This window comes from Camellia sinensis, chromosome 3 (assembly GCF_055761805.1).
Source record: "Camellia sinensis isolate YWXY chromosome 3, ASM5576180v1, whole genome shotgun sequence".
NCBI lineage: Eukaryota > Viridiplantae > Streptophyta > Magnoliopsida > Ericales > Theaceae > Camellia > Camellia sinensis.
In genome coordinates this window covers 39,423,585-39,439,559 of record NC_138963.1, presented here as the reverse complement: position 1 = coordinate 39,439,559, position 15,975 = coordinate 39,423,585, and positions in this window count along the sequence as shown.

Here is a 15,975-nt window from a genome sequence, read left to right as displayed (position 1 = left end):
AGAGTGGAATTAGATTCCCCAAAGCCTTGACAATAACGGCCCGGAGCCTCGTAGTGAGGCACAGTAAGTTGGCTTGACAAATCGGAACCGAGATGACGCTGCTAACTCCACTCGAGTGCCTGATGACTTAAATACATATATATATATATATATAAACAGTGAGCTAAAACTTAATGAATAACAAATGCGCAAAAGGTTTAATGAATGATGTCCCATCAGTATTTAAAAACAGTCGATTACATCAGTGGATCATTTATTTGATCAATATCTCACATTTCATATCATATTTATCGTATAGTAAGCATAATAGTCATACGCGGTACATCCAATAACAGAATAGTGCAGCAGGTCTTAAAAGACCGAATAGTCAATTGATGGCCATCAAACAGTAAACGGTAGTTCCAATATTAGAACTGACAGAGATCTCTGTAACAGTAACAGTAACGGTAATGGTAACAGTGGCAGTAGTAGTGGCAGTAGCAGTAACAGTAAGTTGCTATGGATGCCACGAGTACGGTTCATAAAATAAGACAAACATTCATTTAATAAATAATATCATTTCAGAAAGCAGTACAGTTAATCATTCAGAAAGTAATCATAATTGAACATAGTTTTACAACATTGTTATTCACAGTGGGCTCCGTGAAACACGTGTTAATATGCACTAAAGACGCAACGTCTGACCTAAACAAACAAATTCAAGCACAACTCAATTACATCAATGCCGGATTTAATAATCACTTATATTTCTATTTGCTTCATTGTTCGTTCGGTCAATTTCTGTTCGTTGTTCACTTATTCGGTTCTAACTTTCATTCGTTCACTCATGAGATGCAATGCACATGAAAAACACTTTAAAACCATGTAAACGGAGGCTCGGAAGGTGAAAAAGAGGAGTAAAGGACAAACCGAGGTCGCCTAAAAGGGCCGCACGTGCGGAGGGCTTGGCCACACGTGCGGGACCAGTGCCGCACGTGCCTCCCGCACCTACATATAATGTAGTTTGCTCTGTTGAATTATCCTGTTTTCCGCACCTGCGGTGCTGGGCTTGTTTGAGTTTGAAAACTGTCCTACAATGGCAGTACATTTCTTTAGCAAATTTTGTCACATTTTCATGCAAATCAAGTCCCAAAATTTTCAAGTTCACATCCTTTTAAACATAACAAACATTAAATAAAATTCATGGCTCTAACTTGGGGCTCAAATCCGAGAAAATAACAAATCTCAAACTCTTGAAATTCATTACAAGGTCACAAACTATACAAGTAAGCCCCATGCTTCAAAGTTTCATGGAAGTTCTCTATCAATGGAACCATGCAAGAGTTTAAATGTACGAAAACAATTTCCGTGAAAATCATGCCATGTAAGGTGAATTGTAGAGTTAATTCACTCATTCTTATCATTTAAAGCCATGCATGCAATAACCTTCTCATTACAAGAACTAATCTTTCTCTTAACCGATATTTTTCTTAGTAAATCTTGAATTCCATAATCATGAGCATGATTCTTCAAATGCATGGAATTAGAATAGAGAAATCTTACCTAGAGTAGGTGAATTGTGAAGAAGAAGGTATAGGTGTATGTCTCCTTAAGCCTTTCCTTTACTCCCCTCTTTCTTCTCTTCCTCACTATGTTGAATTCTATGTTGAACTCTCACCTTCAAAACCTCTCATTCTCCCTCTCTCTACACGTGTCTGAGTGGTGTAAACCCAACAAGATCCACTGTTTGCCTTATACCAACTACATGGATGCATAGATGGGTAGGACACATGCACACCTTATTATATTCAATCTCTTCTTTTTTTTTTTTTTAATCTTTTCATTCATGCAACTTAGGCTAATTATAACTTTGTTAACTATACATACATCAAACTAGGATTAATTTGACTAACAAATTAATTAAAATCAAACTCATTTAAATTAAATTAATCTCTAACATTTATGACTTAAATCAAACTAGTTTTAATTTTTCTAATGTGCATTAGGCTCTAATTTCATGTCTTACTAATTAATTTTAACTTTTTAACATTAGCGATTTAGACAGGTTTAATCTATAATTCCACCTATCTGTTTTCGATGACAATATCATATACATATGTCACATATGGCACATACTTCACAATTAGCATATAATCACACCATTAATACTAAGCACACAATTATTATAATTAATTTACTTAATTAAGGAGGCGGTTGTTACAAAAACATATTGTCCACACCACTTGCATTTCATCTCCCTTGATTTCTTGAGCTTCGATTGTAATTTTTTCTCTCCCACTGATTTCATTGGTGCTCTGTTTTTTGTTTTTGTTTTTGTTTTTGTTTTTTTTTTTGTTTTTTTGTTTTTTTTTTTTTTTGCATCGATCTATGTTTTTGTAGGTTGAAGGGAACATAAGAGAAGGTTAGGTTTTGGCGGGAAAGCCTTAGGTAGCGTTTGACTTAGTTTTAGAATTATGATTTGAGTGTGGAGTTATATTTTGAGTTTGTGAGTTTTGAAATTATGATTTGAAAAGAGAAAATTTATTTGGTTATGAGTTTTGAAAAAAGTTTTGAATTGAATTATGAATTTTTGAAATGAATTTTCAAATAAGAAAATTTGTTTGATTATGAGTTTTGAAAAGAGTTTTCAAAACTCAATTAAAAAACTTAAAACTCATAACCAAACATTCAAAAACTATTCGGAAGGATGTCCGGGCGGACGACTGGATAGACAAAAAATCAAAATTTTTTTGGTTACCAAATATGTTTTTAAAATGTGTTTAGAAAAATTATGCAAATAGTCCCCGTAGTTTACATGATGTGTCAATTTGGTTCCTGTAGTTTCAATTTGCTCGATTTTGCCCCTTAATTTAACGGATTGTGTTATTTTAGTCTAATAAATAACGGTTGTTAAGTTAATTTAACAAAAAGTTAAACAATGTGTCAATTTGGTTATTGTATTTTCCACAATGTGTCAATTTAGTCCCTGTCAAAATCGAGAAAATTGAAACTATAGGGATCAAATTGACACATCGTGTAAAGTACAGAGACCAAATTGACACATTGTTTGATCTTCCGTTAAATTAACTTAATAACCGTTATTTATTGGACTAAAATGATATAATCCGTTAAATTAATGGGCAAAATCGAACAAATTGAAACTATAGAGACCAAATTGGCACACCGTATAAACTACAAGGACTATTTGCATAATTTACACGATGTGTTTTGAAATGTGATTTGGAATTATATTTTGAAAACTCTAATCAAACAGAGGGTTGGAATATGAGGGTAGAATCATGGTTTGAGAGGCAAATCAAATAGAGCCTTAATTTTCCCTCCATCCAAATGTACAAGGGGCCACATCACCTATTCCGTCCACTTCCTTAATGGAAATAGACGGCATGGGTGAAATTGATAGGAATTTACATAGTATGGGATAAAATTAAAAATACTAAAAGTCTAGGGTGTCATTAAAAATACTAAAAGTCTAGGGTGTCAATCGACATCACTCTTTACTTTTAGAGTTCAATTTTTGACTTTTTAACTTTTCTATTTTTAGCTAAAAAGCTACCTTCCAAACAAGCCGTAAGCCCAACAAAGAGCCTAGAAAGAAGAAGGAAAAAAAAAGAAAAAAAAAAAAATTACAATACAACACATGCTCTCATAATAGCAGAGAAATTTTTAATTTTACAATTTTGTTTGGTTTGGTTTTCATAATTTTTTAAAAATCTTTTTATAAAAATTAAATGATAAAAAAAATAAAAAATACTTATTATTTTTATGAGGAAATACTATTTTGCCTCTCAAATTATCACGCGTTTTTCAATTTGACCCGATACTTCGATTTATTTCAATTTAGTACTTGAACTTTCAACAAATTGATCAATTTAACTCATGCCGTCACATTCCGTCTACAATTGAATAGAATGTGCTGACGTGACACCATATTTCATTTAGAGTAATTTATCCCCCAAGCTATACTTAAAAAATCAATTTACCCCCCCCTCCCCAAAATATAAAAAAAATTAATTTAAATATTTAAAAAATATTTTTTATCTCAATAAAGAAAAAAATTAAAATTTAAATAATATATACTTTGCAAAAAATATAATAAAAAAAATATAAAAGTCCTCATTTAGAATTATCTTGAGATTATGAAGCATAGATACTTCGACAAACATGTACCTATACCGGTTACTTATTGCATTTTGAAAATTTTTTCCCACTCAATTTTGAAATTACTATTAGTTGATCAATTCTACTGAAATTAAATTGGGTAATAAGCTAATTACAATTGCGCGCGCACACACATATAGGGTAGTCAAGAAATTTTCGGCTCAATAAGTTTCTCTACGATCAACTCGAGATAATTTGAGATCTATGAAGCACAAGTATGGGCATGAGTACTGATATTGGTACGATATGAGTACATCAACATTGTAAAATCTTTAAAAAGTAGGGTATGAGTACGGGTATAGTTTAATACGTTTGTAAAAAAATATTTATTTTTAATTTGAAATAATACAAAAATTGATTAAATGGTTTAATTTGTTAAATCCAACATACAATTGACATTTAATGCCAAAAACATAGGTATTAGATAAAATTAAATATTATTATATTAAGTAACTTATACACCATAACTTAATTTTAAAACCATGCTAAACACAAAACTAAAAATGAAAAATAATTATTTTTGTAGTAAAAAGAGTTTTATCTTTGTAGTAGAAGATCCATTTTTTTGAATTATTTTTCCAAAAAGTGATTTGAAAACTCTATTTTAAAAAAGGATCTTTGTTTGGTTTTCAAAAAAATGCCTTATTGCAAATTCAAGTTTCCCTTCAATTTAAGGAGAGAGACAATTTAAAGAAAATTAAAAATTTGTCATATGAAAAAATACTCATGTTAGTTTTCAAAAAACATTGTCCGGTTTTCAAAATAACCAAACAAAAACCCCAAAATTTTCAAAAAAATGAGTTTAGAAAACAGGAACCAAACACAATGATTATTTTCAACTGAGGTACAACACGGCTTGGTTATTTATTAGATATGTCTAGGTAGGCCAAAAATTAAGAAAAAGAAAAAATTTGACTACATATTTTGTGTACCTGGTACGTATGTAGAAATATCATATCTCGGTAAGTACCTGGTACGGGTACGACATATTTGTCGAATTATCCATGCTTCATAGTCTAAAAATAATTCAAAATGAGAATATTTATATTTTTTATTATTTTTTGCAAAGTATATATTATTTAAAATTTAATTTTTTATTATTGAGATAAAAAAATATTTATTAAATATTTAAATTTAATTTTTTTATATTTGGGGGGCAAATTGATTTTTAAGGTATAGTTTGGGGGTTAAAATAAAATTTCAAATGAATTTTGGTGCCACGTCAGTACATTCCGTTCAATTGTAGACGGAATATCACGGCAGAGGTTAAATTGATCAATTTGTTGAAAATTCAGGTACTAAATTGAAATTAATCGAAGTATGGGGTCAAATTGAAAAGTGCGTGATAGTTTGGGGGGCAAAATAATATTTCCTTTATTTTATTTTTATATAGTTTGATCATTTGAGAGGATAAAAATAATTCTTAAAAATTTAAAAATATTTTTTGATATTTATTTTCTTCAAAATAGTTTATATTTAAAAAAAAAAAAATAGAAATGCAAACCAAGCATCTCCTAATCTCATAAGTAGAAGTGTACCCCAGTTGATCAAATTATGTGTGCCTGCTCTTATTTTTGACAATTACAAGATTGATTTTGTCCTTGTAGGACTACGGATGGTCATCACTATAGTATTTTTGTACATTGTTTGGGTGTCAAAATAAATAAATTAATAATAATAATAATAACAATAATATACAAATAAAATTTTGCTATAAAATATTCATACACAATAATGTAGTCATTACATTTCATTTCATATCAAAACACCAACCTTTATTAATTGTAACTTTAAAAATGTCACTGTCACTATCACTATCACTGCCACATCATTCTCGATGATTTTTTTGTTTAAAAAAAAATCTAGATATAAATTATTTTTCATAAATTAATTAATTTATTGGACTAACTCAGTTAGTCACTCTATATATTCTCAATTAAAAGGTCAAAGGGTCAATCATTGTTAAACGACAAGTAGGGTATCTTGCCTAGACAAATTTTTTTAAATGAGTTTAACTAAAATTAAAAGATGTAGTAAAAAAAAGTGTCGGAGGTAACATTTCCATCATATTCTTATTAGACAACCTACATCCTTTTGCTAATAATGAAGCAACTCATTAAGTTACTTTTTGTGTTTTTCACTTTTATTTATTTATTTTTTTTCATCTTAATCTTAAAATCCTAATTTTTGATCATCTATACTTGACACTAAATGTATTGCTTCCTTGGAATTAAAATCATGGTTTCTGTCACGTTCAAGGAGGGTTGTCATGTGTTGGCCATACCAATACAATTTTTTTATCATAAAAAAAAAAAAAAAAAAAAAAAAACAACAACAACACCACCAACAACAACAAATGTAGCTTAGCTTTAAAGGGGAATCAATTGAAGCATTTTTTTTAGGCCACGTTTGTTTTAATCCATAGGCTAGGGATTGGATTGGCAATCCCATGGGTCTCACGTACACTTCTAGCCAACCAAACTTAGCATAAATAGCATATAGGATACAATCTCAGCTAATTTGCACAAGCATACCGTCCAAAGTACAATTTTTTCATTTTAGTTTTGACGAATTAATGCTTAAAAGTGCATAGTTATTCCATTAATAGAATACAACAACAACAATCGTGTTGCTCCATTGTTTTTGCAGAGGCCACTTTTGCCACTACTGATGTAGAAGCCACAAATCCCTTGATAGTGCAATCCATTATAATAAGTGTACGAGTACGAAATAATTTTCTCGTATGATCCTGTTGATCAAGTTTGCACTCCTCTAAACGTCGTCGTCGCTTTACTCCCTGAAAACACAACCGTGAGCTAGCCGGCGGGTGTGTGCCGGATACCTCTCCAATGCCTAAGTCAGCAAAATGGACAAATAGACAAAAGTTCTGTGTATTCGAGAATCAAAGTTGTGTTACCTCTTCCATGGGTGATGTTATGAGCTTTTATAGGTTCCGCATGGCACAATCCTAGTAGGACTTATTCCTCCATGTAGAGCCCTCCTAGGAATCACACTCCTGAAAGATAATACTTATCCTTCAACACCCCCTCACTGCTTAAACCAAGTGAGATGGTTTTACCTCGGTAGTATGACAAAACGACTAAGCTAACACGACCATGCTAAACTGGCAAACATGACCGAGCTCTAACTAGCTCGGTTCTTCCCTTCATAGCTTGTACCTCGGTTTCATTAGTGAAGACCGAGCTAACATAGTAAGCTTGGACCGAGCTAATTGTTACCACTCTGACCGTGGTGACCGAGCTAACTTCAAGGCTCTTTTAAGGCCGAGCTAACTACAAGGCCCTTTTACTCAGCCCTTTCTTACTACGGCCCACAGAACGACCCCTTACACAACTCGGCCCAATTTACCTAGAAATTACCCTCTCAATAATAATAAATAAAAAGTTACCAATAAACCATCAAACCCGAAAACAAAAACAAAAACAAAAATACAAAACCAAAAAAAAGAAAGAGATACCTACTTATCAGGTTCACATCTCTAATCCTAAAATAAACAGAAACAAATGCTAACAAGTAAATAAATAAATAATCAGTCAATGCATGTTGGTGCTTTGCTCATTTGAAGTGCCCCTGTAGCTGTATGTGGAGTGTGTTCAAGCAATGAAAAATAGCTACCACTTTCTTCTAGGTTATTCATCAGACTAAAGAAAATTAATAATAGCATATGATTCAACAATCACTACTGGGTCACCAAACCAACAAATTACTATATAATTTTATGTCCTTGATTTAATTATTTTTTTGAAGTTTCTTCGCTATGTTTGGTTGAGGGATTTGGGGAGGGATTTGGAAAAGGAAAGAGAAAGAGAAAAGGTGTGTGAAGTTAGGTGAAATGTAAGTATATTTTATTCATATTTCACACACCTTTTCCAAATTCCTTCCCAAATCTCCTAATCAAACATTAATGTTTGAGAAATGTCACCATTGGATTTGGCAGAAAGTGGAACTTCTAAACCAACCACGTGTGAATCTCTAAATAAAAAATTATATATAAAAAAATAAAAAGAAAAAAGAGAAAAGAAAAAAAAAAAAAGACTCATATCCTACTCATTTTGTTCCTAGTTCTGAAATCTTATATTTATGCAGTTCTAACAAAAGAAATTGGAGCAGATGTATTAGAAAGTGGAAGATGAATAAAGCTAAGTTGTAATCCTGTGTGTTGTGTAAATCTAAGTTGGAATCCTTGAACCATATTGTTGTTTTGAGAACTGTGATTGTTTGTCTTGTTCTTTTCCTTTTCTATTGGTTCTCACCACCTTTTTTTGCTTGAACTAGCATATGATTGGGTGTTCTTCTTGGTACTAACCTAGTTGGGATTAGGAAGTTATACTATGATGCTTTCTGCTCTTGCCTCTACTTTATTGATGTAATTTCATATGTATTGTATGTTTGATTTCATCAATAAAGTTTATTTTTTTTGTTGATAAAAAAAAAATGAATAAAGCTAACCTCAAAGAGATAACAAAATAAAGCAATTTAAAGTTGGGTTACAAAATAAGCACGTCTATCACCGACTTGCTGGAAACCAGGCCTTAAAAGCAATTATTGCAACAACGGCCCTAAAAACCCAATACATGACTTGGGTGACGTCCCATTTACCCTCAATCTGATCAGTCCCTAATTAGCACAAACCCAAGAATACTATGATTCATATTATGACTATACTAAACTCAAATTATGCCATATATGGTCTTATTAACTATTCTACTGTTGGGAAGGAAGCCTAAGAAAGGCCGCCAAATAGCAGATCTCTTATTGGATTTGCTGTTCTGTTAGATCTATCTGGTGATCAAGTTCTTCAAGTACTAGTATTATAGATGGTCGTAAATAATTATCTGATAATAAATTTAAATACAAAGAACGTCGATGCTTATGAAATTGTAATATATCACATAAAAAAGCAAGTAATCTGACAGGCATACATAAAAAAATACGAACAAAATACTTTTATTCATTCAAACCGGCAATATAGTTGCTTGATATTTCAAGGAAGAGATGAGAGATGTCAAAAGAAAGATTAAAATTGTGTGTGCTTCAACAAGGGTGAAGCTTTCCCTTTTATAAACAAATTTTAAAATCAAGAGAGATAATGGTGAAGATAGGTTGAGTGTCCTAGATGGATTGGAGTCGATCATCCTTATCTTCAGTCGAAAGCAAATCTTATCCTTTTTGTTAGGGAGCAAGAAAGTTGTAAAGTCCTTTTCTGGATGGCAGGCAAATAATCTACTTTTTTGAAAGTTGCATTATTTGTTTTTATTGGTGGTTGTCGCTTTGTGCTGACACTTATCTGGAAAGAAGTGCTGGTAGCGAGAAATTAGGCTTTGCCTTCTCCCTTCTTGTCTTTTGCTAAGGCATTAGATATCATGCCTGTGAGAGAATCCAAAAATCACCAATGTTTTCTGTAGCAATGATGTCGTCATCTGGATTTTGTGATTCTCCAACTAAGACTGGGTCTTCACTACTACACCCAGATCAAGCAGCTAGTACTGTTGCTACTCCATCTTCATTTTCATCACTATGTGCTGACACAATGTGTATGGATGTATCATCTTTGAATTGGGATGGCTGGTAATGGTCTGAAGAAATTTCTCCTTTATGTAATCCATACTTTTGACAATTAATTCTGTTTATGAAATATCTGGAAACTGTTTATGAAGAGCTTCTTGGATATCCAAGAATGGATTGATGGATGATACTGAAGGAGGAATGGCCTTGGGTGCCGTATCCCAACAAGCTTTAGTGTTAGCTTTGATTTTCTAGAGAAGTTCATCTTGGTGGGGATCCATACCCTTACTCATCACTTGGCATAAAACACTTTTTTTAAGCGGGGAATATTGGTTTGCAAATAATCACACTGAAAATCCCATTTCCAAATCCAAGGGATTCCAAAATTAATAACAAAAATGACCTAAGATTTGGACATGGTAATTTCTCAGTTGCCTGGATTATGAGAGTAGGCTACCTGTCATTCACTAAATTCTGGTCGTAGTATTCTGGTAAGGTATCCATGGGTGGACCAAATTTATTCCACCAAAGATAGAACCAATTAGGTATATTAGATTTTAATACATCTTAGCAGATTTTGAAAAATCAAGAATGATTGTTAACTTCTGATAATAAAATGCTTTAGAAAAAGCATAAATATAAACCTAATAACCGAATTTCTGTTCTCTGGATTTAATACTCAGTTGTCTGGTAGTATGAGGATGCATCCCCCAAGCAGAAATAGACATGATATTTTTGATGATAGCCTTATTAAATCGAAGAGGGCTATTTGCCTGGTGTGGTTCCACAAGGGAGTGGGCAAATTCAACGGAAGTAGTGCCAATGAGAATTTGCTCATAGACATAGCTATACTGGTCAAAATGAGGTGGAAAAACTTGGGTGGTAAGATACTGCCTTTTAATTTCCCATGGATCCTTTATCCATTGTTCAACATGTTTCTCAATAATGAGTACTGTTTCTTTTGTAAGAGGTGTCGGTAGAAGAGTGTTTTCTAGATTAGAAAGAAGTACTTCTTTCATAGTACTGGATTCTCCCTGAGGAGTCTTACTAGATTGGCTTTTTGGTTTAACTATAATCCATGGATACTCAGTGGTATGCTAGAGGTTTAACTCTTAGGTGACAATCCCCAGAATGATACCTTGGCATGATATTACCTTTCCAAAAAAATGGAAAATACCAAATGTTGTTCCAGCAAGACCTATTGTACGTCTAACTCTCGACTAGGTCATTTTGACACAAGGAGGAAATGTGTATCTCCAATTCCGTCGTCCTTTGACTAAAAGTATGTCTAGACCTAGCTCTAGGTTTACACCATCATATAGGGTATATTTACCTGACTTTTCTAAACAATCTACTTCAGAACCTCCAGAATCTATCTTACAAGGTATACTTTCCAGACCACCTAGTGAACCATCACTAGAATCTATAATTTAGGGATTTCATATTTTTGAAAATCAAATACGTCATGGAGTGTATAACACTAATAGACCTTCATATGATATGGAAAGCCCTACGGCCAGTGATATGAATTTTGAGATTTAATGAATTTTACTCTAGGTAGTGAAACTCATCGTCTAATTTTGGTCCATCTCATATTTATTTTTTATTTTTTTGTCATTTCCTTTTCTTTTCTTTTTTTTTTCCGCTATTATTTGTACTTGAAAGATCAAATAAACTAAAATTAGGTAGCTTGCGTTTTGGATGACATTTGCAAGATCTTTTCAGATTTAAAATAATAAAAAAATCACTACAAAAAATCAAGGTTTTAGAGACTAAAATTTAAGGATAAAATTATTTTTTAGGGATCAAATATTTTTGTTGCCAAAAGTATCGTTATTATATTTTTAGCAACAAAAATTAGATATTAGCGATGAATTATTATCTTTTTGGGACCAAATTTTGTCTCAAAAAATAAACCATTTTGAGACCAAATTATTTTGTCCCTAAAAGCCTATTTATTAGTGACATTTTCAAAATTTTGTCGCTAAAAGCCTTGCTTTAGATTTTTCAAGATGACCTTTTAACGACTATCCTCATGATGATAAAAATTGGTCCTTAAATGTCTTTTGCAATAAAATTTTCACTTTTAGAGACCAAAATATTTGGTCTCTAAAACTCTTATTTGTTATAGTCAATGTATATTTTGGTGGAAATAGTTATCCTTCAACTTGAATAAATTCCTTTGTAAGCTTAATGGCAACGATATTTTTCTTAGATTAATGTTATACAAATAGATAAAATTTATAAATTTATTTTACAAACTAACGTGGTTTTAAAATTTTATAACTACATTATGTTTTTGCTTAGTAAATAGCCATCTAGTTTAATTAAAATTGATAGATGTCGTAAAAACAAGGTTTGTAGATATAACATTTCCCTCATGATATTAAAGAAATCACAAAGACCATTTTATTTTAATTAAACATCCTATATACATCCTTTGGCCAATAATGAAGCAAAAGCTCTCATTAAGTTTCTTTTTGTGTTTTTCACTTTTATTATTATTTTTTAATCTTAAAATTTTATTGAATAAAATGTCCATCGAAATTTAATTTGGATAACAAAAATTGTAACTAAACAATGGAATGTGAGTCATAGATTAATATTTCTAATTTTATACCGTAATCCAACCAATCAACCAGGTCCTTAGAGAATTGGATGAATATCTATTTTTTTTTTTTTTTTTTTTTACAAACAGTAATTATATTAAGAGAAATATTTATATAATATAACAAATTACTAACTCACAATAACTAAAAAAGTGAACAAATTCTACCAACCAATCTATCAGCTCACAAGTCAAGCCCAAGAATCACTACTATAACATGTCATTCCCATAAATTTGTGTGTGTGTGTTGGGGGGGGGGGGGGGGGGGGGGGGGGGGGGGGGGGTTCGGAGAAATAACTAAGCTAAATGGCATGGTTGATGAATATCTGGGTTGAGAATGGGATTAGGGTTTCAAGGGTCATTTGATAAATTGGTTGACCAGTAAATTAGGCAGAAAAACATGCATAGCCCTTTTCATCCTGTACACCCTCAAAATGGAAACTTTCAAATGCAAAAAAATAAAAATAAAAATAAAAATAAAAAACTCAAAACATTTGCTACAATAGAAGATATATATAAATTAGCAAAATTAGGCCATTGATTTTTACTCAACGTGACATTGAAGTTTTTCAAATTCATAACTGCTTGTGCTTAGCTAAACTCGTCAAATAGTTTAACTTGTCGCCCATTAAGTGGTAGCACAAGCATACAGAAACTAATGGATTTTTGGGTGAGATACTTCAAAAAATTAAGAAGTAAATGTAGTTATCGCAGAGTTTGGTATTGATTTTTCAATGACTTTTTTTTTTTTGGGGGGGGGGAAGGAGCGCGGTTGGTGTGGATGTATTTTGGCAATTGATACAATTTTTTGGTTGGTGGGAAAATTGACTCTTAAATTTTTTTTTTTAAAGTTGATTTTTAGCTTTTCCTAAACTAGTTTTTATTTTTTTGGCTTATTTAACAAGAAAAAAGATTTTTTCAGCAGATCCCCGATAAAAATATATGACAATAATATAAATTTGAGCTTAACCATATTCAACCGAATTTCTTTATTTATTTTATTTTATTTTTTTGATTAGCAAAAAAAGAAACTTTATTGATGTAAGAATCAAGTACAAAATACAAAACAAAGTACATAATGATGAAAAGGGAAGTGCAAAAGTATCACAATGAGCTAAATCATCCCCACATGGTGGGCACCAAAAAGGCTATCCTATCATTTACTAGCACCTCAAGAGTTGGTAAGAAACCACGAGAAAACAGACCAAAAACGACTGCTGAGCAAGCAGACTCATGAATCATACCACTGCTGCTGCTAGCTGAGTAACCGAAGCAAGCACACCAACAGCAGAGCACTAACAGAGCTTAGCAGACACCATATCAAACATAACAAAAAAATAAAAAAATAAAAAAATAACAACAAAACAAACCACTAGCAGAGCTTAACAGACAAACATATCAGACCACTACCTAAGCATGTCAGTCCAGCATCAACCATGCAGCCTAAGCATTAATCCAGCATCAACTAACAAGATTTGCAGCCTGAGCATAGCTGAGCAGCCAAGAAGCAAAACACCCAAAAAACAGCAACAAACACCCAGCATCAACCATGCCAATGCCAATGCTGACTCAGTAACCATACCAGACCACTACAAAATGGACCAACACCCAGACTCAGCCGGACTCAGACATCAACAGCAGAGCACTAGCAGGGCTTAGTAGACACCATATCAAACAGAACAAAAATAGACCAACATGTCAGACCACTAGACCATCACATAGCAGACCATCATAACAGACAACAGAGTACACCATAGACCATCGTAATTGCAACCATGCTCAGTCCACCCTCAGCCATCTACACAAGCATTCAGCCAATTAAACAAAACTGACATATGTAGCTCAGCTCCCATTCCTAATGCAATATTGAACCAGCAGCAGCATACAGCATCAGACTTGATTGCTTGTAGAAGGAAAGAAAGATGGTGATAATAATAATGTATAGCATTATTTGCCTCAACAAACCAGTAACATCATCTCCTCTAAACCAGCATTATCAGTAACAATACAACAGCATCATCACCTCTAAACCAGCACCAAACCATACAGCAGTGCACCAAAGCAGCACCGAATTTCTTTATAGTACAAAAGACTGAAAATCATACCGTTTTTTTTTTATCAGCAAAGAAAAAAAGCTTTATTAATGAAACAAAAGCTATAACATCAATAAAGGAAAAAAGAGGATGAGTGCAAAAAGCATCATAGCGAGCCAAATCAATCCCAATTAGGTTGGCACCAATAAGACTGCCCAATCATATGCTAGTACACCATCAAGAGTTGGTGAGGAACCAACCACAAACACCCAAAAACAACCTCACCCAAGTAAGTGCTAACCAGACCTAATACAACCCTAAATAGGACCACAACAAAACTAACACCAAACACACTACAAGAGGACAACAACAAAATCATCTGTAGCAGCCCACACATCCCAGCAGCAAACCATAACAGCAGGTCATGGACATCAGCATCAGTCCATATACAGATCTTCTTTTTTTACCCAACCATTTGCACTCTACTTTGTAAACAAATTCAGCAGATCAGCAAATAGATTCAACATAATTCTACAATTGAGCAATACATCAGAACAAAAACCATACAGCACCAATACAACACAGATCAGCACCAATTTAACTCAGCAACAAGACTCAGAACTGAACAAATCGGCAACTCAGAACAGGACAAATCAGAACAGATTTGGGCACCCATGCATAAGACAACCAGCCCTGCAGCTGCCCACACAGGAGAGCCAACTGGAGTTGCCAAAACAAAATAACTAAACAGAGTGGTGCCAAAATAGAACAACTGAAAATCATACCGATGCATGGTAGATTTGAGAGTGTAAAGATTAGTTAACTTGTTTTTATAACGAAACCTTCATTTGTATAAACGAATGTTGTTGCCTTGAATATTGAAATTTAGATGCGAATCCATTTCCAAAAAATCAAACAATTTCACTGTTTTTCAATTCATGAATTGTGTTTTTTTATTGGTGTTGTGATGGTGGTGTTTATAATTTCGTGTGACTTGGTCAATTGTTTGATTTTTAAACTTTGGCTCCCCTCAAACTCAAGTCATGGATCATAATCAATATTTTAATAAAGTTAATTAATATTTGTAATTTAATGAGTTGATGTGTGCAACTCTTCATTTTGTTTACGACAACAATATACAAACACAAATTTTATTTTATTTTTAAATTTAAAGAAGTACAATTAATATAATATTGACAATATTGTATTCATCTTGTATTGTATGGGCTCACATTACACCAAAATAAATATAGCTTTTATCAATATTACATTCTGAGCATTTTTTTAAGAAAAATTTCTCTATTTTGTAAAGCATTTTTTTTAAGGGTCAAGTTTCTCTCTAGTCCAAGATCGAACTAGAGCATACTATTAGGCCTGTGGGGGCTCACCACGGGTTTTGTTTTGATCCGAATCGTTTAATGTGTAAAATTCACCTAGTATTTTATCCCTACAAAAAATCACGTTAATCAGATATCGATACCTACTTGATCAAATCATTTTGTCAACGGTAAATATGATTTTCAAAATAAATTGTTGACAGAAATTTAATCCGATCAAATAGTTATCAACATCCAATCAGCATGCTTTTTTGCAAAATGAAATACTCGACAAACTCTACACATTGAACGGTTCGGATTATCGAAACAGGAC